Source organism: Podarcis bocagei (genome assembly GCF_964188305.1).
Source record: "Podarcis bocagei genome assembly, chromosome: Z".
Classification (NCBI taxonomy): Eukaryota; Metazoa; Chordata; class Lepidosauria; order Squamata; family Lacertidae; genus Podarcis; species Podarcis bocagei.
In genome coordinates, this window is record NC_138140.1 from 40,647,701 (window position 1) to 40,673,726 (window position 26,026).

Sequence of the window (26,026 nt, forward strand, 5' to 3'; positions counted from 1 at the left end):
ACAAGTTTATACCTGTAGAGCCACACTCCATCACCTTTTCCATTGGGAATCAGGCTACTACATGGTCTTCCCCCTCCCTTCAAGAGTTAATTTCATGAGAATTCTCTGAGGAAGAAGCTGGGGGCAAATGCATCCCACTGCAAAAGCAGGAATGGTATTGCCACAAATCCCATAACTGAATGATGCATTGTTCAAATAAGGAAGTGCAAAACTGCTCTCAGGAGTTCATATGCCCCAATCATCAAACACATTTTGACCATCTTCAGCTCTACGTTCTTACATATCAGTGGCTTTCCATATCTCTTCCTAACCTGTATTCAGTATGTGGGGAGCGGGGGAGCATTATTTCCCACAATTAAATGGTATATAAATTGTTTAAATAAATAAGACAGATTTTGGGACAGATGCCAATCTCTTCCTAATTGGGCTGAAGGCCCCCTTGAGTCTCACTGCAGCCTACCCTAGAGAAGCCACTTGAAGATTTTCAGGTAAAGAGTGGGGGGGGGGATTCTGCTCCTATCTTGCCAACTTAAGTTCTCGCTCTCGCTCTCACACACACACCTGGGGAAAACTACCCTCCTCTCTGGATCTCCCTTCTGCCACCAAGGATCACCCACATTCATTCCTCCTCCTCCCACCCTCCAATACCCATAGAAACAAATGCAGCAAGAAAATGAGGTAGCTTCAATCACCTCGTGGTGTCATTTTGGCACATCAGAAATGATTGTGAGAAAGGACTGTATTGTCAGAGGGGTTTTTTAGGGTTCTGTGTCTTTGGGACAAGGTCAAATCCTGCTGTTCTATGCTGAGTTCTGCAGTGGAGTTGCAAGCTATAATTTAGAGCAAATCAGTGGCATTCACTCTGTAGCTGGTAGACAATTTTTCTGTAATCTATGGGCTGTGTAATGAATAGCCATGGCCTAAATAATTATAATACTACAATTATACCGAAATGTAATACACCTTATTTGAGAATGTTAATTTTTTTAAAAAAAAAAATGTAATTAGTAACTCAAAGTTGGGTTCTTTCTTTCTTTCTTTCTTTTTTACATAAACACTAAAAATATGGCTTAAAGCAGGAGTACTGTGAGCTTTTGTATAATTTGTATTGGGCAAATTGCTTTTCTCTCTTTGTTTAAATAAATGGTGCTTTATGGCACTCCTGTGGCTGGATGGGTGTGCAAAGTTTAAGTTAAAGTTTAGTATCCCTTAGAAAATGCTGTCAAGCAAGGATTCTGATAGAAATGCTAATTGGCTCTGAACTATAGCACTGTATCCAGCTGCACTAACTCAACAGTAATAATATTTCAATGTACTCTAGGTTTTCGGGAGCTATAATTCACCAAGTTTTAAATTATAGATCAGCCCAATCTTTGGGAGAGGGGTGGGAGAAAGAAGGTGCATTAGAGAGAAGCATAAAATACAAAAGCACTGACTTACAATGTGTTGTGGAGGGCACAGAGAACTCTGAAGATGCCTGTTCTGGCAGGAATCCAAAGGGTCATTCAACCCTTTGGGGATTCTCTTCTCATCTCTCTCTCTCTCTCTCTCTCTCTCTCTCTCTCTCTCTCTCTCTCTCTCTCTCTCTTATTGCCCAGCCATTAATTTCTCAAGCTGCAGTGGATTATTAAGACAATGAGGCAAGTTTGGAATGTTGAGTGGTGTGCCCTCTTGACCAACTGAAGCACATTTTATTTGCATGTAAGTGTGAAGCTACCATCCTCTAGCTCCCTCTCCCTTTTTCCTGCTTCTGCAGAAACAGATTGCAAGGGAAATATAGGTAAAGAAATGCAAAAATATAGATCTCATCATCTGTCCCTAGTTCAAAGAAGGCTCTTCTTTGAAAGGTTGAAAAGGCATTTGCAATGGCATTCAACCTCCCCACCTCCACCCCCTGGTGGTGAACATAGGAGTCCCTTCCTTTCTCAGAGGCTTGGTTCATTCATGTTCCACTGTATCTCTGAAATGTCATAGGAGGTCAGTGATGACCATCTACAAGTTCATTGCTCAGAAGGTTGTTTGGGGGCGCTCTGAGCATAAGCAAAATGCAGAAATCCCCACACACCTCCTTAGGTTGCCATTAGGAGGGTGGATGATTCCAACAATTCCTCCTAAATATAGCATAGCACCTCCTCTTGAGATGTGGTGGGGGCAGGGAAACATTCCTCATTGGTTGCTATACTCCAGAAGACATTAAGAAGGCAATTCTCATTGGATTTCTCTTCTGAAGTTCAGCACTACTTGGCCCAAAACAGTGGGTATATCCCTACTTCCCTTCATTGCTTGGAGATGGGAATTGGGAGAAGGAAATGTTACTGTCACTCGGATCCCATCTCCACTATATGTTTAAAGCAGTATCATTCCACTTTAAACTGTCATGGTTCTCCCCCTCCCCCACAATCCTGAAAACTGTAGTTTGTTAAGGGTGATGAGAATTGTGAGGAGGTCCCTCTTATCACCATAGAGCTACAAGTTACGGAGTGGTTTAATAGTCAGTTCCTCTTCCCATGGAACTCTGGGAACACTCAGCACCCTTAACAAACTACAGGATTTTTTTTGGGGGGGGAAGCCCTGATGATTTGCAGTGGTATGATACTACTTTAACTTAATTGTACAGATGGAGCCTTAGAACCATCTGCAGAGGAATGAAATGGCCCTTTAAAACCATCTGTGGAGAAACTGATAGTAGTATATAGGGCCAAAAAAGCAGGGGGGGGGGGTGAATATTCTCATAATTAAAGCATTTTTATTTCACAGAAATCCAAATAGATATTATTGGACCCAAAACCCAAAGAGGAGAATGTTTGGCACATCACTAATTTAGCGCACATGAATTTTCTCAGAAAGAAATCTGTATTTCCATGGGCCTCATTTTGTTTCATTTCAATGCGGAGTGTAAATTATGACGATCATCTTAATAGCACAAATCTTTGGGGCTTCATAATAATTTAGTTCCCATTTCACGGCAGCTTTGCCAATGTGTTGGCCCTCTTAACGAAAGGAAGATAAATGAATACAACTTTGCAGGCTCTGTTCTTTGCTCTCTAAGCAACATTTTTAAACCAAAGCTCCCTTGCTTGAACATACCCTGGTGACAAATCACAGCCAATATGTTAGCGTTCAGTGAAAAAGAAGCACAAGAATGGAAGAGGATTTATTTTGAAGAGTGCCTTGTGGCACATGTAATTGGCTGGTATTTTTAGTGCCCTGTGAGTTGATACCCGCTCCAGTGGTGCACAATTATCTCCTTTGTCCTTGAGTATTTCAAGAGGGTTTCTGAAGCCAAGAGAAGCTAGCGATATTTACATCTTGTTGAAACATGCCAAATCTTTGTAAACAGAGAGGCTTGGAAATAGATTGCCAACTGACAAGGAAAGGAAGGGCTTGCCCAGGAATATTTTTGTTTTGAGCCAGTAGACAAAAAAGCAAGTGTCCAAACAGTTCTGTCTGCCTTGCATCCAAACCCAGTAGTGAGATGGCAAGAGTGGCTTGGCTCTCCCAGCTTCCTAATACAGTAGGTTGGTAGTGACAACTGAGAGGGAGAAAGGTACAGATAAACCATGGGGAGCTTGGCATGGTGTGGTGTGTAGTGGCGGGAGTGTCAGATTGGCTTTGACACACTGCACCATAGAAAAGACTCATTCATCCAGCTGGGGGAAAGTGCTGGAACAAAAATGTATTCAGTTGTTTCTGGAATGTGCCAATAGTGGCACCTGTTGCATCTCAGCAGGAATGCTACTCCACAAAATGGGGCAGCCACACTGAAATTTGGAAGTGGGGCTAAACTTATGGTGGCGGGGGGAGGCACTGTGTTCTTTCCCCCTACCAAGAGCAGGAGGACTCATGTTGCTGCCTCCTGAAGGAGCAACAACATGTACTACACTGCACACAATGAAGTCTTCTACTTACCCATTGGTAAGTGGAAGATTCCACCCTGCACACAGTGGTCCATCTCATCCACACTTCTATTCGTTTATATCACAGCTCTTGGCATTGAAGGAATTGACAGTTTTCTGTGGATACTATTCTCAAAAAGATGAAGATGATTCTCAGATAATACTAATCTTCCTGGTACAGCAGAACACCTATAAGTGTGGTTATGACACAACACAATGACTGTCCAATAAACCATGGTTTACTGGAGCATTGTGTCCACATACTTCCTTCTTTCATATGCCATAATGCAAAACTTCCAGGCTTTGTTAAACACAATCTTCACTTACATTAAAATCAGAAAACAATGGTTTTAGTTCCAATTACCAACCAGGATTCAATCTACAATGTAGTCTAGTTGATATCCTGTCATGAGATTAAACAATATCCTGATTCAGGTGGAACATGAAAAGTGTGGTTTTAACAAACCCCCAAAGCTTTGTGTTATAGCACATACAAAAAGGGACACAGGAAAGAGTGGTAGAAGCATATGGGCACAATACTTGTTCTCAATCCAGTAAACCATTGTGCATTGGACTAAGATTATTACGAGTAAGTCAGGCCTTGTGACCCTCCAATGTGATAGGGTTGTTTATAGTGTATTCATAGCTTGGGAGTTTCATTGGCTGGTCTATTTGCTTCCATGCCCAAGTCAAGACACATGTTCTAACCTTTAAGGCCCTAAATGGATTGAGATCCCAAATCCTTTTGAAAGAATGCACCCTCCCACACCACCCTGTCCATAAATTAAACTCTTCAGATCAGAAGAGTACCATCAGTCACTGAGTACCATCAGTCACTGAAGTGTGTTACACATGTATAAAGGAGATGGACTTTTCTGTGGGAATACCTTAACTTTGGACTAGCTTCCAAAGATGTGTGATTAGTGCTAACACTGCAATCAGTCTGATACCAAGTTAAGCCATTTTATTTTCTCAGGCTTTTTAAACTGACTTTATGCCTGTCTTCTTCATAGCATAATCATTTGATGCTTCTAAAATTTATTTCTGTCTGGATGGTGATTTACTATATTCTTTATTATTGTACACCATCCTGAAATCTATTAGATTGGAGATTTAAATTTTAAAATAAACAAAACCAAAACCATTGCCCTCATTTAAACACCAAAGGGTTTTATCAATTGCAGAGCTAAATTAAACATCATTGTGCAAGGCAAAATACAAACACATTACTGAAGATGATTGTGCAACAGATTGCACAAGAAACATCTCGCTGTTGTGCAAGAAGCACCAGCTACGGCAGCTGTTCTTTGCTGCACGAACTTTAAAGCTTGCCATCAGCTAGGGCCCTTGCATTAGCTGACAGAAAACGTTGGATACTACCCTCTATAATTACAGGACTACAATTAAAGTTTGACATCAGCAGTTAAACATACTGCTGTAAATATGCAATCAATAGCTTGACTGGAAAGGTTTTTAAATATATCTTAAGGGCAGCAGGGGAACACAGATGGAGTGAGTTTGCCCACATTTTCTTTAATGGTAAAATTGTGATTCTGAACGAACCTTAATTGGTGCTGTCTTCGGTTTTCCAGAATATGTGTTTGTCCAAAAGGGCAGCAAAAAGCATCATCAATGTCAAGTATTCATTACAAATGAGGGGGCAAGATAATAAGGTTGTTTTGAAGAAATATAATGAGTAGAGTTTGTCACCATTACTCTGAAAAGAAAAAATTGCTGTATAGGATAATAGGCCATAATGACCATCAAGCATGTTTGCTGTTCTCCAAATATGTATTTAACTAAAATAAGGTGATATTTCTGGATACTCATCGTACATGGCCTGATCAAAATGCACTTGTATCACACTCTTTTGACTCTGTGACTGGTAAAGTTAATGACTGACCTGGCCATATTTTCTCAGATTAATAGCAGAGTTGACTCTCTTTTTTCGTACAAATAGATGGATTTTAAAGTTCCTTGGTAGGAGAATCACCCAAAGAATTTTAAGGAAGCAACAAAAGTTTGATAAGGTTAAGGTTAAGGTTAAGCTTTCTGTTCTACCTTCCAGTGAAATTTCCACTTGAAAGTAGCCCACTGGGACATACCAAGAAATGCACAAGGAGAGGACCAAATCAGCCTGGGTTCCACTGAGTCTTGAGCTGACTCTACAGTTGTCAGTTAACCTAGGGCCCAGTTGCGAAGCCACCTCCAGGCTGGTGTAGTGCAGAGCAGGGGTTTGCCAGTACCTTTGTTTCTGTCCTAGCCAGTGTGAGCAGCAGGACTGCAGAGTGGTGGCTGCACCACTCTGCTCAAGCCCTGCTGATGCCTGGCTGGGTTATGATTTCTGTGTTAGCCTTTAAAGTGCAATAAGACCTTTTCTCCAGTTCCCGCTAACTGGTGTTGAGACCCAGCTGCTACATGTTTTCGCTTCCAAATTGTAAATGGGAATCATCGCAAGACAATCATACATACAATCACAGTTGTATGTGAGTTTTATAACAGTGTGCAAAAATAGAATTAACAAGGTCCTCCCATCTTGCGGAAGGAACTATTGTTTCACAGAACTTAGCTCATGAATCCCCTGTTATCAGAACCTCTCTTTAATATTTCTACAAGATAACAAATCTAGGGAAACCATTTAGAAAGCACATGGAATGAATTGTACATAAGTAGAAGCTAATTCTGTGGCAAAGAGAGATTAGGAAGATGCAGATACTGAGCAAGGTAATTAAAATGAATATCAGCTGATGAGGCTTGATCTGATACAAACTATATTTGAGGCAACAAGTATCTTCCAACCCTGACAGGCTCTTGCATGAGATAAGGAAGATTGTGAAGGTTTTTGGGTTGGTTTTTTTGCTGACTAAAGTTACAATTAAGTATTTATATAATCTTTTATGGTAGTTTTGTCCTAGATAGTTCCATGTCTAAATATGTAACCTGTGACTTTGCTTTTTTAAAAGAAAGAGGAAAAACAGGAAGTGTGGTGTAGTGGTGATTAGGACGTGGGAGACCAGTGCTCAAATTCCACTCAGCTACAAGGCTCACTTTTGTGACCTTGGTCCAGTCACTCTCTTTCAACTTAGCCTATTCACAGGGTTGTTGTGAGGATAACATGTTCAGAGGGAGAATCATGTGTGCCCCCTTGACCTTCACTGGGGAAAAGCAGAATATAAATGTAATAAATAAAAATGAGAGGAATAAAAAGCAACCAGGAGAGAGCCAATCTAGCTTTTCTAGGAAGAGAGATCCGAAGATTGAGAGTAGCCACCAAGAAGGTTAGCATAACGATTTGCAGCTCTCCTTCAAGATTTGTACTTCTCTGAGTTTTGTGGTACAGTTCTCCAGCAAAGGCATGCATACAAAAATGCTTAAATTAAATCAAAAGCATACACACCTTAGTTAAAGTAACATACCCTGCCCCCAGCACAAAAGAAAAGAAAAACATTAGTGGGCAAATGTATCTGCTGAGTGTTACGGAAAAATCTGGGTGCGGGGCTACTCTGCCACCCAGCTCATCGGACTAGGTCCACGGGTCCCTGCGGAAGAAAATGAGCTCAGCCGGACAGGAGCAAACTGCAGAAGATCCAAGTTTATTGCGCAACAGGTTCAAGGCGAGATTGAACAGTGAGAAAGGGGTGACATGAACTTTTGAAATTTTCCTCCATGTCCCAGAATACAGTGCAAAATACATCCCAGTTACATCATGAATACATTAAGAAGAGGTTGGGTTACACTGGATTAACATATGGAGGAGGGAGGGGGGAATATGCAGAGCTGGAGATATGCGCAGATAAGCACATCCTGAGAAGACAATGGTCCATGTATGCATAGTCTGTCACCTGGCATCGCCCGGAGGCAGCGGCGTAGCGTGGGTTATCAGCACCCGGGGCAAGGCAAGTAATTTGCACCCCCTAACCCGGGGTAAGGCAAGTAATTTGCGACCCCTAACCCCTAACCATGGTCATTAATACTGACGGCTCTACTCTGGGGCAAACGTCGTGGTGACTACTGCCCTCCGTGGTGTTGTTTTTGCAATTAAAGGACCCCTGCCTCACATAAAGCATCTTGGGGATTGGGGACTGGGATTTGCCAAGGGAGCTGGAAATTGCAGTTCAGTGGCGGGTCAGGGGGAGAGGGTCCCTTCCGCGTCTGGGTGCCGCGGGCCCCTTTGCGCCAAGACGCGCGTCTTTGGGCATCGCGGCGCAGCCTTCTCGGTCTCCCTCCCCGGCCCGGCTAGTCCCGACGCGGCTTCTTTCTGGCGCGGGGAGGGGGCTTCTTTCTGAAGCGGGGAGGGGGCGGCTCTGGGGCCAGTGCGTCGGCCGGCCTCCGGCGCGGGTGGGGGGGGCCCGTTGGGGCGGGTGGGCGGTCTTTGCGCGCAGGCACTAGAGCGCCGCCAATGGTGCGTTTGGCGGGCTGCGCGCGTCCAGACAGCAACCCGAGCCTGGGCGGCGTGGCGCTTGGTGCCGGAGCCTCCGCCCGCAGCGCCCCGTCGGGAGACCCGGCCGGAAGGAGCCTCGAGCCGGCTGTCGGACGCGGTTGAAGCAGCCAGGGCAGCATGGCAGGCGGCGTGCACCCCCTGCACCCCCCACGCTACGCCACTGCTCTCCGCCCCACCGCCAGGCTTCGGAGCAGCCTTCCGAAGCCTGGCGGCGGGAGGAGGTCTCTCCGCCCCACCGCCAGGCTTCGGAGCAGCCTTCCGAAGCCTGGCGGCGGGAGGAGGTCTCTCCGCCCCACCGCCAGCCTTCGGAGCAGCCTTCCGAAGGCTGGCGGCGGGAGGAGGTCTCTCCGCCCCACCGCCAGCCTTCGGAGGAGGTCCGAGGACAGTGGGGTTCCTGCTTCCTCGAGGAGGGCCGGCCAAACGCGCCCCCCAAAATGTTGCGCCCGGTGCGGCCGGCACCCCTGGCACCCCCCACGCTACGCCACTGCCCGGAGGAAGGGCTTGGCAGAGCGATTTGACCGGATTAGGGTCTTGACACCTTGCTTGAGGGATTATGGAGGACAGGGGAGGTGTCATGGGGTCCTAGAGAAATTGAGCAAATTGGCACGTTGATTTTCTATGAATTTTATAGATTTTAGTCCCTTTTGACATTGACAATTGGAAATAAATGGATATATTGTAGCGAAGAAGGAGGTGAAGAAGACATGCCCCCCCTTCCGTATCATGAGCAAAACTACACACAAAAATGTGCTTGTTGGAAGAAATGTGCAAGAAAATGCATTTAGATTTTAATGTGTTGCTTTTTAAATCACAAACATGCTCAGAAATGGAGCAGACTGAATTTAAGACTGGAAAAGCAGGCAATGGAGAGAAACTGAAATTGAATGAATCCCCATATGCACTATACATTTACAGCAGATTCATATCAGTTTAGATAGTCATGGCTTCCCCCACAGAATCATGGGAACTGTAGTTTGTTAAGAGTTAAGTTGTTATAAGACTCGTGCTTGCCTCACTGAGCTACTGGGAAGTCCACAGAGTTACCTGGGAAGAGAGTTTGCTTGCATGCTAAAGCATTCTGTTTAGTGCAGTGGGGCCTGAATATAACAAATACTTCTAAGGTTTCAGAAGAATGCTCAAGAGATGGTGCAAGCTTGGGCCCTTTCTTCTTCTATAGATTTGGCTTGCTTCCTCAATTGAAGATTTCCAGCTCTCCTCAGCCATTGATCCAACTGATTACAGCTGAAGATGTTGAGTAAACAAAACTGCACAGCATGCCACACTGACAAGAGACTCAGCTAGCTTGTAATCAAGAATATAATGAGGAATTTATTTGTTCCTTTCTCCCTAGGCTTGCCCATCATTACATGTTCATTAAGGAATAATTGTCATTGATCGACAGCTCTACATATGGATGATGGTAAGAGAAATAGGGCTATTAGACCTTCACCAACTCAAACAAGTGCATGCCACAACCAATAAGGTAGATTAATGAGAAGAATTAAGCTGAAGGAGAGTTACATTATGGACCATTTTCCTGTCTTATTTTATTTATGATTACTGTCAACTTTGTAACGTTGCAGAGACCTTCAGAAGGCAAAGGATAACCAAGTGAAACGTATCCAAAACCTCCGGCTATGTTGTTTGAATGTTCCAACTCTCAGCTGCTGATGGTCATAATTTTTAATGTGGCAGACATAATTGGGCTAGGAGATTTGAGATTACAGTGATGCAATTAGTTTTATGACCTTTCCATTTCTTACGTGTCCTTAAATGCTACTTCCTTATCCTATAATCCTGCCCAAGATTTAATTATTTATCTATCTATCTAGCATGACACACATGGTTTCCCAATCACACTACCACTTAGAACCTAATGGTTGGCATATTGCATAGTCCCATTTATTTACATAACGACTGTAACGTTACCACAAATGGGCCACGGAGCTACTTAGAAAGTTTTCATTTTCCATTGGGTGGACCATTTGCTTCTTATGAAACTCTATGCAATAGAGACCTATAAGACCAGGACTATTTAACCCACTTGCTCGAAGCAGAGTGCATAGCTACAGGATAGCCTGAAATTTCTTCATGACCACTTTCCAGGGAATCCAGTAAGTCAGAGATCAATAATGGAAGAGCTAAGCTTGCATTTCCAGGTGCATTATGTGCATGGCCAGGTGAGAAACCAACCAGAAATAAGACACAGGACATTGCTGTTCGGTTGAAATAGGCCACAACTTTTATTGATTACATATGTAAGCAGGTTTTGGGTGTGCATTGTGACCCCAAAGGTCATTTCTAGAACCAAACTCAGTGAGCTCTTTAGTTGTAATAGTAGGAATACAGTGATGCAAATGATCATGGTTCCACAATATAAGAGATCTCAGGGCAGTTTGACTGTCTGTATGAACCCTCAGTGATAAAAATATCAACAAATGGGAGAATGCACATGGGAGAATGCATATAATATAGGATTTTATGTAGGGATTTTCACTGGAATAGGAGTTGCCTTGTCTTCCAATCCTGATTCATATACAGTGGTACCTCGGGTTACAGACGCTTCAGGTTACATACGCTTCAGGTTGCATTTCTAACCCAGAAATAGTACCTCGGGTTAAGACCTTTGCTCCAGGATGAGAACAGAAATCGCACGGCGGCAGCACAGCAGCAGCAGGAGGCCCCATTAGCTAAAGTGGTACCTCAGGTTAAGAACAGTTTCAGGTTAAGAAAGGACCCCCGGAACAAATTAAGTCCTTAACCTGAGGTACCACTGTACACAAACAGGCAGCTCCATCTTGATGACTATTGCTTCATTTCTTATAAACAATCAGATCTGGTTATGTAATGGTATGTGAAGTAGAATCATAGGAAGGACATTGGTGTAATCTAGTGGCCTGTGAGTAAAAGCTAGAGCCGTGCATAGTCCCCAAAATTCAATTTTGGAGCCAAACCAGTGTTTTGAAGCAGCCCTGATCTAACCTGTGATGATATTGGCATGACCCCTTGCAGAAGCAGACCCTGAGCCTTGCACGGTCATGCAGTTGGAAGGGTGTGACAAGGAGCTGCACTTTTCCTTCTCTCTCTCCCCTCCCCCATTAACATACGGATGGGAAGTTGGGGAAGAAGGAGGCACACGCAGGCTACCTGCAAGTCTCCTCCTTCCCACTCTCCTCTCCACCAGACCACCCTGCTTTTGTTATTCCTGGAGCAGTCCAGATGGACATGATTTGAACCAGACGATCCAGGGCTGTCTTAACTCAATCCAGCTCAATCTCAGGACATCATAAATCGGTCCAATTTGGTCCCCTGGATATAGTGCGGAATCTCAGTAAAAAAGGGGGTGTCACTCAGAAATAGCTGACAGCGTGGTTCCACCACCAAGATGACCAATACATGTAGAGAGCTTCCTTTCCCCTTCCAAATGCACAGCTTGGGTATAGGGTGATAAAAAAACTTATACATGTGGAGGGAAGGGGAAGAGGATTTGGGCTCAATACGAATAGAAACCTCCTCACATGCTCCTAAATTTAGTGCAAAAGACTAAGCCCCATCCTTGTGTGGGATGACTGCCATTGCCCAGCCTGAGCAGAGCTTAGAAGTATCAACAAACTATGTTTGTATCAACACAACTCAAACACAACTTCTAAATTAACTTGGGGGGGGGGGTTGTCATGGGTTGTTTACTGTACTTTTACCTGGCAGCCAAGCAGGAGGTTAAATCCCCTCTTTGTTTTAATTTTCATTGAAGAGATTAAAATAATTAAGTGCTTATTAGCCCTGGGGCTGGCCTTTTTCTAAAGAGCCTTCTTATATAATTGGCAAGCTGCCACTTACCCTTTCCTCACTGCCACTCAGTTTATACGCTCTAAAGGAGAATAAAAGGCCATTGCTTTAATCATACAGGGAACAAGTCTTGTTGACCCAACCATCAACGCTGGGAAGGCTAAACACTCTCTCATGACTAATCCTTCATCATAAACAACAGCTAATAAATTAACTTATGATAGAAATACCAAGAAATGCACAGCCAAATGTAGGGCAGCGTCCTGCTTCCCCTTGGATTTGACCTTGCCTGTTAATAACATAATTCATTACATGAAATGTCTTTCCTGATCATGTTCTTTCAAGGCTGCAGAAGTTTTCCATGGAAACTACTATCTACTTTAATTCTCTCTCTCTCTCTCTCTCTCTCTCTCTCTCTCTCTCCCTCAAACTCCATAAATTCAGTTAAAGCTAGTGCAGTGACTGTTCCTTGAGGTGTCTGATTTGGCCACAGTGGCACACGCCTTGGTTGTATCCTGTTTGGATTACTGTAATGCATTCTATGTGGGGCTGCCTTTGAAAGGTGTTTAGAAACTCCAGCTGGCTCAAAGAGCTGCAGCCAGATTTTTGCCAGGGGCTGGTTATAGGGAACAGACGACCCCCTTGTTACAACTGCTTCACTGGCTGTCACGTCTGTTTCCAGGCACAATTCAAACTGCTGCTTATGAGCTATGAAGCCCTAAATGACTTAGGTCCAAGCTATCTGAAAGCCCATATTCCGTGATATGAACTTGCCTTTGGTTTGGGATGGTTGGGGGAGGTCCTTCTCTTGGTCCTGCCACCCTCATAGGCATGCTTGGTGGGGTAAAGGGAGAGGGCCTTCTCAGTGGCTGCTCCCAAACTCTGGAACTCCCTCCCTAGAGAAGCTGGACTGGCTCTCTCTTCGTTGTCCTTCTGCCAGCAGGTGAAGACTTCTTTGTTCCAACAAGCTTTTGTGAAATCTGCCCACCTTTCTCAGTGGGCAGTGTTGCGGCCAAGCATCCCGGTCCCCGCTGTGATCCAGCTTGGGGGCAGGGGAGTTAATGCCCCCTCATGCTGACCCCAGCCACTGGCCCAGCATGGCCCAATTGGCCAATCAGCGCCAGCAGAGGGCGCGACCGTGGAAAATTTAACCATGGTGCAGCTGGGATGCTCTCCTCTCATTCTTTTCATCAGACCTGAGTGCTTTTAATGAAGGGGCTGGTGCCATGCTGTTTTTACTGTAATTATTTGTAATATTTTAATAAACATTATATATGTACAATCATACCTTGGGTAACAGATGCTTCGGGTTGTGCGATTTCGGGTTGTGCACCTCGCCGAACCCAGAAGGACCTGAACAGGTTACTTCAGGAACAGGTTACTTTGGCACTTGCGCATGCGCAGAAGTGCTAAATCGCTCTTTGCGCATGCGCAGAAGTGCCGAATCATGACCTGCATGTGCACAGATGTGGTGCTGCAGGTTGCGAACGCTGCGGGTTGTGAACGTGCCTCCTGCATGGATCATATTCACAACCCGAGCATCCACTGTATATAGTTTACTTCTGTCAATGTTTAACTGTTGTTGTTTTTTAAAAATGCTATTTTTTCTATTTTCTTAGCAGTTTTCATTTTTTAATGTAAGCCACCTTGGGTCCCTTCAGGGAAAAAGGCGTGGATAAATAAATAAATATATGATGATAATAATGATAATGATAATGATAATGATGATTTATACAGCACTAACCCATCAGCCCACCTGTCTACTTCCACTGGTATCAGCTTCAAGTAATTCAGGCACAAATCTTTTCTAGCCCTCCCACTTGCATCCTTCTGAGTAGAGGTGGTAGGAATCAAGACTGGGACCTTCTGCATGAAAACAGGGGTGTCAACAGGATGCTATGAGCCTTATACACTATATGCAGACTGGGCCCTCCAACCCACTCACAAAAAGAGGATATGTTTGCTTTGTGGCACATTCAAATTTGTATCCTCTTCTGCAGATTGGAATGAAGGGACCAAAAATAAAAGGTTAAGTACCTGCACATTTTGCTTCATAACTTTCTAGATGGACTAGACTTAAAAAGAAAAAGAAAAAACCAAGAAAGAAAGTTCAGAGACTAGTACCTTTGCTGGTTGTAGGTCCAATGCAACAGCAGCGCCTGAACCCACATCTTGGTCACTCTGCATGCAAAGCATGTATCCTACCTTTGAGCAGTAGTCCCCATTCCATCAGTTTGCACTCTTCAGACTCTTGCTTCTGAGAAAGGGTGTAGGCCTCTGGGATCCATGGGTAAAGCCTTCCTTCAAGTGTTTAGCCTGAACATGCAAGGGCATAAAGTGTGGAGGGTGCTGAAGGGTGCCTTGCTTCTTGGCTAGAAGTCCACTTCAGACATTTCTGTTCAAAACAGGAAAGTCAGGGATGGAGCTAGCACACTCAGTTTGCATGAGGATGTTGGATATGGGGCCAGTATTCATACTTCCGGGGACACAGGTGGTGCTGTGGTCTAAACCACTGAGCCTAGGGCTTGCTGATGGGGTGAGCTCCCATTGTTCAGTTCCTGCTCCTGCCAACCTAGCAGTTCGAAAGCACATCAAAGTGCAAGTAGATAAATAGGTACCACTCCGGTGGGAAGGTAAACAGCATTTCTGTGTGCTGCTCTTGTTTCACCAGAAATGGCTTAGTCATGCTGGCCACATGACCTGGAAAAACGGTCTGCGGACAAACGTTGGCTCCCTTGACCAGTAAAGCCAGATGAGTGGTGTAACCCCAGAGTCGTTCAAGACTGGATTTAACTGTCAGGGGTCCTTTACCTTTAATACATACTTCCAGTCCTCTTCCCACTTTGTCTCCCTCCTGTGGGCTGCAGAATTATAATAATAAGTTTATGTGAATCATAAGAGATTCCTTGTGTTGCTTTGGAAGGAGATATCCCCAGCATTCTGACCCAAGTACACTATAGAGTATAGGAATCATCTCGTACCTCCAGTATCTAAACTCTGTAGCTCAGTGCTTTGCTGATGACCAGACTGTCCCTTCTATGGGATGATACACCCACACATGTATGCCGTATGTACATGACTGCATCTGTGAATAGAAACCAGAAGGAGCATCATGTGTAAATAAATCATCACAGCCCCAGTCTATATTTCTGTCACCACAAAGAAGAATTTAGTATCTTTAATGGGGTTAGTTCTCACATTCCACTGCTAATCTTAAATGACACATAGGTAAATTAAATGACACCTAGGGAAATTAAATGAGAGACTTGCATATGTTAACCAGCCCTTGATATTTAATACCTGCATGCCACCTGCAAAACTCAGATATAAATTAACAATATAGATTTGCACAAGTTTAATATTATTATTATTATTATTATTATTTTTAAAAAAGTTTTCCAGGGCACCCACTATAAAGTCGTCCTTTTAGAAAGACTAACAAGTGCCCTAATTTGCTCTCAGTGGCATCATAATCATGTAGTCAAATCTCATTGGATGTTCGGAATGTGGCCACTTATCTCCCTGTGCAATCCTTGAGTGGGTGAGTTCACCTGTGCAACTAATTTAAGAAAGGTGAAGACGAAGCATTATATATATGTGTGTACACACACACACACACACACACACACACACACAAAATAAGACTCAAGAGGCGGCCACAGTATATAGTAGTATGGAACAAGGATGGGAAATATTCCACACCATTCCGATTTCTGGGTTCCACAAAAGCACGGTGCAATGTATTATATAAAGGATAGCACAATTCTGCAAATTCATCGAGAGTGCTAGAGTAAAGCCTGACAGGTGTGCAGCCAAAATAGAAGTTAAGCCTCAACACTCCTGCTGTCTAAAGGCAATATTTCTGTTTCATGTCCTGTTTGTTTGACTAGACCCTTCCTTTGATAAATTATTTTAATTCAGAGCATACGCTGCTTGAGCACTGGGTCGTTGCACAGGTGTGTGTCACCTGCTGATGAGATGCCAAACCTCTGTAGTATGAAGATATTTCATGATAGCTTTGAGGGTAGGGCGGGGTGGGGGAGGGGGAGGGATGATGTTTTGACAGTTTTATTTCTTGTCCCTTGCACTCACTTTGTCAAGTAGCACATAGTTAATGACGCCAACTGGCTAATCACAACCATTTTGTTTAAAGGTGAAAATACATTAAAGCACAAGAGCAATAATCGCAACGGATGTGGGCAATACTTCATCTTTAGCACACCATCAGTGTCTAAACTAGAGACAGTACTGAACTTTGGAACTTGGGAGTTTGGAAACAAACAGCCCCACTTTTAATGAGCATTTTAATGATGAGCAATTGTGAACAAGCCCTCCTCCCACTCCTGATTTTTGGCTCAGCTTCCAGCTGCCCACTACAACACTTCTAGCAGCCTTTCACAATACCTGCCCACCCCTTTCCCAACCAAATCTTATCCTGAGAGAGGAGAGGGAAGGCACTGGCAAGGATGGGTGGCAGGCATGTAGAAGCATCAAGGCTCATTTATAATCCCTAGATGCTGTTGTTTTATTCTGAACAAGAAGGCTGATCTCCAGGACAGCGTTGGGGCTCAGGCACAATGGCAGTGAGTTCACCTTGCAACACCACTGCTCTGTAGAGCCACCCCTACTTGAATAAAACTTGGCACTTGAAGAAAACCACAAAGCCTTCCATCCAGGAAACATGTGTGAGTGAAGATCACAGGAACAAGGGGTGGGGATAAAGATCTACATTGAGAACAAAGGTGGCGGGAGAGGCAGCATGTGGGGTGCTGCCAAGAATACAGTAGACTAAGCTTCCCAGGAATGTGCCACAGCTGTCACTGCCACCTTGGCAGCAGCAGTGGTTGATGCATTGTTTGGAAGCTGGATCTGCTGCCCCTGCTGCCCCTCACCTTGCCTCATGGGTGGGCCAGTCCTGCTGCTCTGCCCCATTCTGGTACGTAATAGTGATCCTGGTGCTGGGAGGATGTGTCAACACTGTCCACTTCTGTGCCATTTCCCACAAACCTGATGAAAATGTGGCTCTGTGTACAGACCCTTTCCCCAGCATTCCCTGTTCTCATAGGCACCAATGGCCTGCAAGACAGTTCACTAAGTAGAACCAGCAGCTCCTGCTGCTTTAACAAAAGAAATGGAAGGACCTTTCTACACACCCTTTTGAAACCATGGAGGCAGCAGTAGAGATGAAGAAGGTTAGGCTTCTGTCCAGCCACTAGCAGAAGAATGTGGGGGTGGGGAAGCGGGCCACCCTGGGTGCCATCGTGGCTGCCCTCCTCCCCTCCCCTGGGACGCTCAGCGCTCTGCGCACCCCCAGGAAACTCGGTGCTCGCTGCGCATGCCCTGGGATGTGCGCCATATCACCCGCGGGTAGCCCGCCATGCCCCCTGAGATACATGCGCCATGCCCCCGGATGTGCGTCGCTCCCAGTGCTGGAGCACGTAGCTCCACCACTCTGTCTAGCTCAAATCCCACCTCATCAACACAGTTCAGATTCAACATTCCCCATCGTTTAGCCCAGACACTGAGATCCAGCACCAAGGGCCTTCTGGCGGTTCCCTCATTGCGAGAAGTGAGGTTACAGGGAACCAGACAGGGGGCCTTCTCTGTAGTGGCGCTCGACTTGTGGAATGCCCTCCCTTCAGATGTGAAGAAAATAAGCAGCTATCCTAACTTTAAAAGACATCTGAAGGCTGAAAAAAAAGCTTCAGGGAAGTTTTTAATATTTAATGCTGTATCGTGTTTAACACTCGATTGGGAGCCGCCCAGAGTGGCTGGCTGGGGAAACTCAGCCAGATGGGCGGGGTATAAATAATAAATTATTATTATTATTACTATTATTATTATTATGTTAACTTTAATCTAGCAATATTCTGTTAGTTCAGCCTCAGGCCCCTTTTGAAAATGACAGCATAAATAAGAAGACTGGCCTGCCTTACAGACAGAGGTGTTGGAGAGAAAGACCATAGCTCTGGGACGTCTGTCAGAGCATGAACAATGACATCATCTGCTGGAGCCCCAAGATAACTTACAGACCCCCAGTGCTTTGGCAAGAGATTGATGTGCACAGAGTCAGATTAGCACAGAGGAAGTCAAAGAATAGGAGCAACGATCACACAGAGGCTGGATACCTGTTTCCTTTGATGGGGTTCCTACTTCATGTTAGTAGTTGAAGTGATAACATCCCTTTGCAATATATTTTGCATTTTAATTATAAGTGAAAATTTGCATTACAGGTGAGTAAATATCCTTTTCTTTTTCATGCTAAAGCTCAAACTGACTTCAGGTTGTTGTGGTTGCTGAATCTATGCTGTTCAGTTTTGCTTGTAATTGTTTTATTTGTTTTTCTAAGCAGAAGTGTTTTAGATGTGGAGAGCTGGTAAGAAACTGACATGCCCCAAATGGATGCCTTCAGGGGCTAGGGTCCCAGTTACAGGAGATATAAGCCTTCATCAATGTACAGGTGCTCCAAGTGTCCCCATTTTCCAAGGACATGCCTGGAGTTACAGAAGCCATCCCAGTTTCTGATTTGATCCCAGAATGTCCCATTTCCCTTTTTCCTCCACGTCTTGGAGAACAATTAAAAGTGGTGTGTGTAGGTGCAAAAAGAGAGTTCTGTTTATCCTGAAAATAAAATACCTGCACCAGGTGAAAGAAATGGTGAAACTGGCATACAAAGTACAAAGCCCTTCGTATAATTTTGAAGGAAAAGTTCACCAATTCTTTTATTCCAGTGTTTCAGCAGCCGAGCATTTCTTAGGAAACATGTGGAGCATTTATTCCTTTATTGTAAATGGAGGCCATCCCTGCTTGCTTCTCTTGTCAACACTGCCTACCCCCTTGCCCTTCCCCCATATCTGGCCAACGTCCTCCCTTTAAACCTTCACCATCCCCTCTGTTCCTCTAAAGTTCATACTCTGCCATGCCTGTGCTTCAAAATCTACTGCTGCATCACTGCTTGCAGACATGATGTAATGATATCACTGACGTTGGCAGGATCTGAGACAGAGCAATGGGAGCTCACTCCATCACACAGATTCGAACCGCAGACCTCCCAATCGACAAGCCCAAGAAACCCAGTGTTTTAGACCACAGCACCACCTGCGTCCCTGTAGCAGTGGTCTAAACCACTGAGCCTCTTGGGCTTGTTGACTGGAAGGTCAGCAGTTCAAATCTGATTGGGGTGAGCTCCTGTTGCTCTTTCCCAGCTCCTGCCAACCTAGCAGTTCGAAAGCACACCACTGCAAGTAGATAAATAGGTACCGCTGTGGAGGGAAGGTAAATGGTGTTTTGGGGGGGCAAGGTGTGGCCATCGCCTTCCCCGACAATTTTGGGTATTCCACTAAAGGAATTCGGCGGTCGTGGATCCTGTCTGATGCCTGTGTGGCGGGGGGCCATGGCACGACCCTCGGTGACATCAGGAAGAGAGCCTATAGTTGGATTAGCATAAACAGGCTTCCCCTACTGGTGGTTAACCCCTCCTCAGACTCACCCCTCTATGAGTGGGTGGAGTCTAATGTTCCGTGGTCCAATGCCTAAGCCAATACCTTCTCACATGCTGTAATCAATAAAGTTGTGGCCTTTACCTTACCCATTAACCTTACATTCTGTGTCCATGTGTCTTTATTCCCCAAGCGGGGATCGGGTCCTTGAATCACAAATGGCATTTCCGTGCGCTCTGGCACTCATCACGGTCCCCTGTGCACCAGTAGCGATTTAGTCATACTGGTCACATGACCTGGAAAGCTGTCTGTGGACAAATGCCAGCTCCCACGGCCTGAAGCGAGATGAGTGCTTTAACCCCATAGTCGCTTTTGACTGGACTTAACCATCCAGGGGGTCCTTTGCCTTTACCTTTATCACTGGTGTAATGAAAATGACGCTCATAAATTATTACTTTATTATCATTTATTGCAGTAATATCCCCCCTTTGTTTTCACCAAGGAGCAGTGTCCCTGCGCATTTAGTCCACAACACCACACTGAGAGGTAGTGACTGGCCCAAGGTCACCCAGGTCCTAGTCCAACACTCTAACCTCTACACTAAACTATACCAGCTGTCTAGATGCTGTGATTGATGTATAAATATATAGAAACATACTTGAAGAGTTGTTTCCATGCCTACCTCCCCATTTGCTGTATCTCTGACATCACTGCCACATGGGTTATAAATAATCAGGGAGGCTCAAGAGGGGGGAAAGGAGGTGGAAGAGAAATTAGTCATGAATGCCAGATAGAATTTTCCATCTGAAATCTTAATTCATACAGCAGTTCTGGATAAATCTGACAATGCCGCCTCTGAAAAGGGCAAGGACTGAATCAGTGATGAGATAAAATGTCTATCACATGGAGCTCAGGTGGCTATTTAAGATTACAGGAGGCGATGCAGCCACATGACAGCAGGAGGAAGTCTCGTGTGGCGCGTTGTGCCTGTACAGCAATGATTGAAGCGACGGGGTGCCGAAAGCGATTCATGCACACATGCATTAAGACACATTGGCTCAATCGAAACCCGTATGCATTGGCACTGTGAAAACAAAGGCTGTCTGTTCTGGGCACGATTTTGCTAATCCTCCTTAACCATCAGCGCGACTGGCCTCCACAATTAAGACACGAGGAAAATCTTCCCTGTCATTTCGGCTAACCGCTGGGTTTCAAGTTCACCTCAGTTAATGACATAACTGAAACAAAATGGTTTCTTGCAAAATAAATAAATAAAATGAGTTGTCTGTAATGCTGCTGACCATTTTGCGGCTGGCCTGGGCTGTGACAATACTGAAAGGGAGGGAGGGAGAGAGAAACCTTTTCAATTTTGTTAAGCATCAAAGTTTCTTGATTATATAATTTGAATGAAGTAACTATCAACTTGCCAGTGTGTCAAATAATAGATTCCATGTAATGTATCTTAATGACCTGCTCTTCTTTGAAAAAAGACTAATAGCACATAGGAAGACACTGTGATCTGGGGAGGAATGTGGAAGGAAATGCAGTACTGGGGCAAAGGTGCAGAATTATTTGGTCCAATCAACTGTCCCCAGGCTGCATTCCCTCTCTCTAAGTCACATTCCACATTGGCCATGCTTCACAGCTCAAGTGCTTTTGCCTGCTTTGATTGTGTTGCTTAATTGTGATTGGGTTTCTTTCCTGTCTGGATGGAGGCTAGAAACAGGTTGCATGAATGTGAGACATAAAATGAAACTCAATACTCCCCAGAAGACGCTTTGCAAACCACAGTTCTTGTTTGGGATTTAAGGTCGAGCATGGTTTGCTGCACAACCCTCTTATCCAGGAGATTCTTTAATCTATGCCAGTCCACACAGTTGACACATATATTTTTCAATAAGTTGCTTTAAACGGTGGTTCTGATGACACAGGGAAAAATTAATTCTGACTATAAAACAAATGCAGAAAGACTTTTAAAAGGCAGGGAAAAGAAAGAAAGTTACTTCCCAATGCTGGTTTTCCCTATCTCTTATAGCAATTTTATTAGCTTGCAGCACATTGCTGCCGCAGTAGCACCAGATGGGTCTGAAGAAATGATAGCTTTTTAACAATATTATGTCATCTCTGACTGCTCCTCTAAGTGTTCTTCCCTTCATTCAAAAGTTAAATGGACTCTCAAAGCATGAACAAGAATAAATATGTAACATTTGTTACAAGGACATTAACAAGAAAGAACACGATAACAGTCAAATATATTCCAATATATGGAAACTGTATGAAACGTCTCCTTAAGTCCTCTCAGGTGGGAGCTGGGATGCTGAAAATATACCCACCTTTCTTGATGCATTAGAGAGACATTAGACATTTTCTTCTTGCAAATGACAGATCTTTTTCCCTGGTATGTTTCTGTCACTCATAATATGTTAACCGGTATGGGGTGAGAAAATGTATAATCACAGTAGCAGTTTAAGTTTGCCTTCAAACCAGACCAGAGAGACACCAAACTGAACAAAGCCCACAAGCCACACATGAGATGCTTTGCAAGATTTCATATTTCAAGAATGAATGAAAAAGAAACAGCACCTGGTGGGCTGTGATGCATAGCTGATGGGGCTGGGTTTGGATAAGTGAGTCACAAATTGCATACAGTAGGTCTACATCAGAAAATCACAGGAACATAGGAAACAGCCTTGCTGGATCAGACCAAAGGCCCCACTAGTCTCAAATCCTGATTTAACAATGGCCAACTAGATGGTCATGGGAAGTCCACAAGCAGGACTTGAGTGGAACAGCATTCTCCTCCCTTGTGATTCCAAACAATTATTACTCAGAGGCATGCTGCCTCTGGCAGTTGAGATAGAACATAGCCATTGATAGCCCAGAGATCTGTCACAACTTCTTAAAGCCATCCAAGCTGGTATCCATCACTACCCTGTGGGACTGAATTCCATAGTTTTAACTTTGCATTATGCAAAGCAGTACTGTAGCAAATGTGGTGTAGTGATTAAAGTGTTTGACTAGGACCAGGGTCCAAATTCTGCTGAGCCACAATGCCTTTGAGCCAGATGCTTTCTCTTAGGCTAATCTACCCAACAGAGCAGTTAATAATAATAATAATAATAATAATAATAATAATAATAATAATAATAATAATAATAATAATAATAAAATAATAATAATAATAATAATAATAATAATAATAAATAAATAAATAAATAAATTTTATTTATATCCCACCCTCCCCAGCCGAGCCGGGCTCAGGGCGGCTAACAACAATCAAATAAACAATCAAATAATCACACATTCTAAAAATATTTCATTATAAAAATTAGTTAAAATCAAATTGATGGCAACCGATTAAGCAAAATTCTGTGCAGGTTGCCAGAGGAGGGAGTCAGGCTGCCCCCTGACCAAAGGCCTGGCGGAACAACTCTGTCTTGCAGGCCCTGCGGAAAGATGTCAGGTCCCGCAGGGCCCTAGTCTCTTGTGACAGAGCATTCCACCAGGTTGGAGCCGCAGCCGAGAAGGCCCTGGCTCTAGTTGAGGCCAGCCTAACCTCTCTGAGGCCTGGGACCTTGAGGGTGTTATTATTTGCAGACCATAGGTTTCTCTGTGGGGCATACCAGGAGAGGCGGTCCCGTAGGTACGAGGGTCCTAGGCCATATAGGGCTTTAAAGGTTAAAACCAGCACCTTAAACCTGATCCTGTACTCCACCGGGAGCCAGTGCAGCTGGTATAGTACCAGATGAATGTGATCTTGCAGCGAAGACCCCATAAGGAGTCTCGCCGCGGCATTCTGCACCCGCTGGAGTTTCTGGGTCAGTCTCAAGGGCAGCCCCACGTAGAGCGAGTTACAATAATCCAGTCTGGAGGTGACCGTCGCATGGATCACAGTGGCTAGGTCAGGGCGAGAGAGATAAGGGGCCAACTGCTTAGCTTGGCGGAGATGGAAAAATGCCGCCTTTGTTATAGCTGTAATCTGCGCCTCCATAGAAAGGGAGGTATTGAAGATTACACCCAAACTCTTAACGGACGGTGCTGGCACTAATTGCACCCCCGCAAGAGATGGGAGTTGCCCCCTCGATCCCATATCGTCCCGCCCCAGCCAGAGGACCTCTGTCTTCGAAGGATTTAACTTCAACCGGCTCCCACGTAACCATCCAGCCACAGCTTCCAGACATCTGGTCAGTGTGTCTGGAGCCGAGTTAGGATGGCCATCCATCAACAGATAGAGTTGGGTGTCATCAGCATACTGATGGCAACCCAGCCCAAAACTCCGGACAAGCTGGGCGAGGGGCGCATAAAGATGTTAAAAAGCATCGGGGAGAGAATCGCACCCTGAGGCACTCCACACACCAAGGAGTGACGCGATGACAATTCCCCCCCAAGCGCCACCCTCTGTCCCCGATCAGAGAGAAACAAGCGCAGCCATTGAAGGACTGTGCCCTGGATCCCCACGTAGGCAAGGCGGTGGTCCAGGAGTTCGTGATCGACCATGTCAAAGGCTGCTGACAGATCTAGAAGAATCAGCAGCCCCGACCCGCCTCGATCCAGCTGCCTGTGGAGATCATCTGTTAGGGCGACCAGAGCCGTCTCGGTCCCATGACCAGCACGGAAGCCGGACTGGAATGGATCCAAAGCAGATGTTTCATCCAGAAACCTACCAAGCTGTTCAGCAACCGCTCTCGCCGCGGCATTCTGTGATGACAACATGTAGATTCTGAAACTCATATTGATGTTTGACACAATGATATGTGTTATGTGGGGCAGATGAGGGGATGCAGGAATAGGTAATGACAGGATCAGATGGAGGGGCTTGGGGTGGTCTATAGGATGTGGTAGGTGAGGAATTCTTCTTCAGCTTGGAGTAACATCTGGGCCAGGGAAGAATTCAGAGGTTGTAATGCTTAATTTGCATTATGGTCCCCCTGAAACATATATTTTCATGTATGGAAACCTTGGGTTCAGCTATACAGGTAAAGGTACCCCTGACCGTTAGGTCCAGTCACGGACGACTCTGGGGTTGCAGTGCTCATCTAGCTTTACTGGCTGAGGGAGCCGGCGTTTGTCCACAGACAGCTTCCAGGTCATGTGGCCAGCATGACTAAACTGCTTCTGGCAAACCAGAGCAGCACATGGAAGCACCGTTTACCTTCCCGCCAGAGTGATACCTATTTATCTACTTGCACTTTGGTGTGCTTTCGAACTGCTAGGTGAGCAGGAGCTGGGACCGAACAACGGGAGCTCACCCCGTCATGGGGATTTGAACCGCCAACCTTCTGATTGGCAAGCCCTAGGCTCAGTGGTTTAGACCACAGCGCCATCCGCGTCCATAGGTTCAGCTATATCACTAGCCAAAAATTATGTTTGTGTAGTGGTTAGGGATCAGTGGAATGGCTCACTTTTGTTCTGTAATTATACCAGAACTGGTTCTTCTCTGCCAGTGTACTTGGCAGGTTTTTGCAGGTGTGATGTTTGTGTGTGATTTTAAAAAATACATATACAATGGTTAAATTGTGTAAAAACTAGTCTCTCTGTTGTTTGGCTCATCATTTTCACATCATTCTTTCCTGGGATGGGTGGGTGAGGCTTAGCTGACGATCTTAGCTTTTGGTGAAATCTGATATAAGAGAGGTTCCACAATGTTTAAGGATTGGCAGAAAACTCTTTCTAAATTTATAGGGCAAGGGAAAAGACCGAGAATTAGATTTAAATTACTTACAGATCGAAAAGAAAGAGGGGGATTCTCGGTGCCAAATCTGAAATAATACTTCGAGGCCTCCTGCCTTTGTTGGATCAAAGATTGGATCAATTTGGAAAATACTGATCTGTTAGACCTAGAGGGTTTCAACAATAGGTTCGGTTGGCATGCCTACTTGTGGCTAAATAAAGAAAAGGTACATAAAGGGTTTTCAAGTCATATTATTAGAGGGCCACTATATGAAGTTTGGGAGAAAAACAAAAAACTTTTAGAATGGAAGACACCCTGGTGGTTATCACCAATTGACATTCTAACAACCAAAAAAGCAAACATGGAAGGAGAAAGATTGACCTACGAAGACCTACTGATAAGATCAGAAAGTGGCTGGAAATTGAGAACATATGAAGAGCTGAAAGATAAATTAACAGGCTGGCTGCAGTATCATCAAATAAACGCAATATGGATGGAAGACAAAAAAGTAGGGATAAGTGAGAAAAAATCCAAATTTCAAATAGAAATAATTGAAGGCAAAACCAAGTTATTATCCAAAATGTATTATATATTATTGGAATGGGATACTAAAGATGAATAAATAAAGGAGGTTATGACAAAATGGGCAATGGACTTGGGATACAATATAGAATATGAAAAGTGGTCGAAATTATGGAGTTATGGGATGAAATTTACGGCATGCGTCATACTTAGAGAAAATTTAGAAAAGATGATGTACAGGTGGTACATCACACCAGAAAAATTAGGAAAA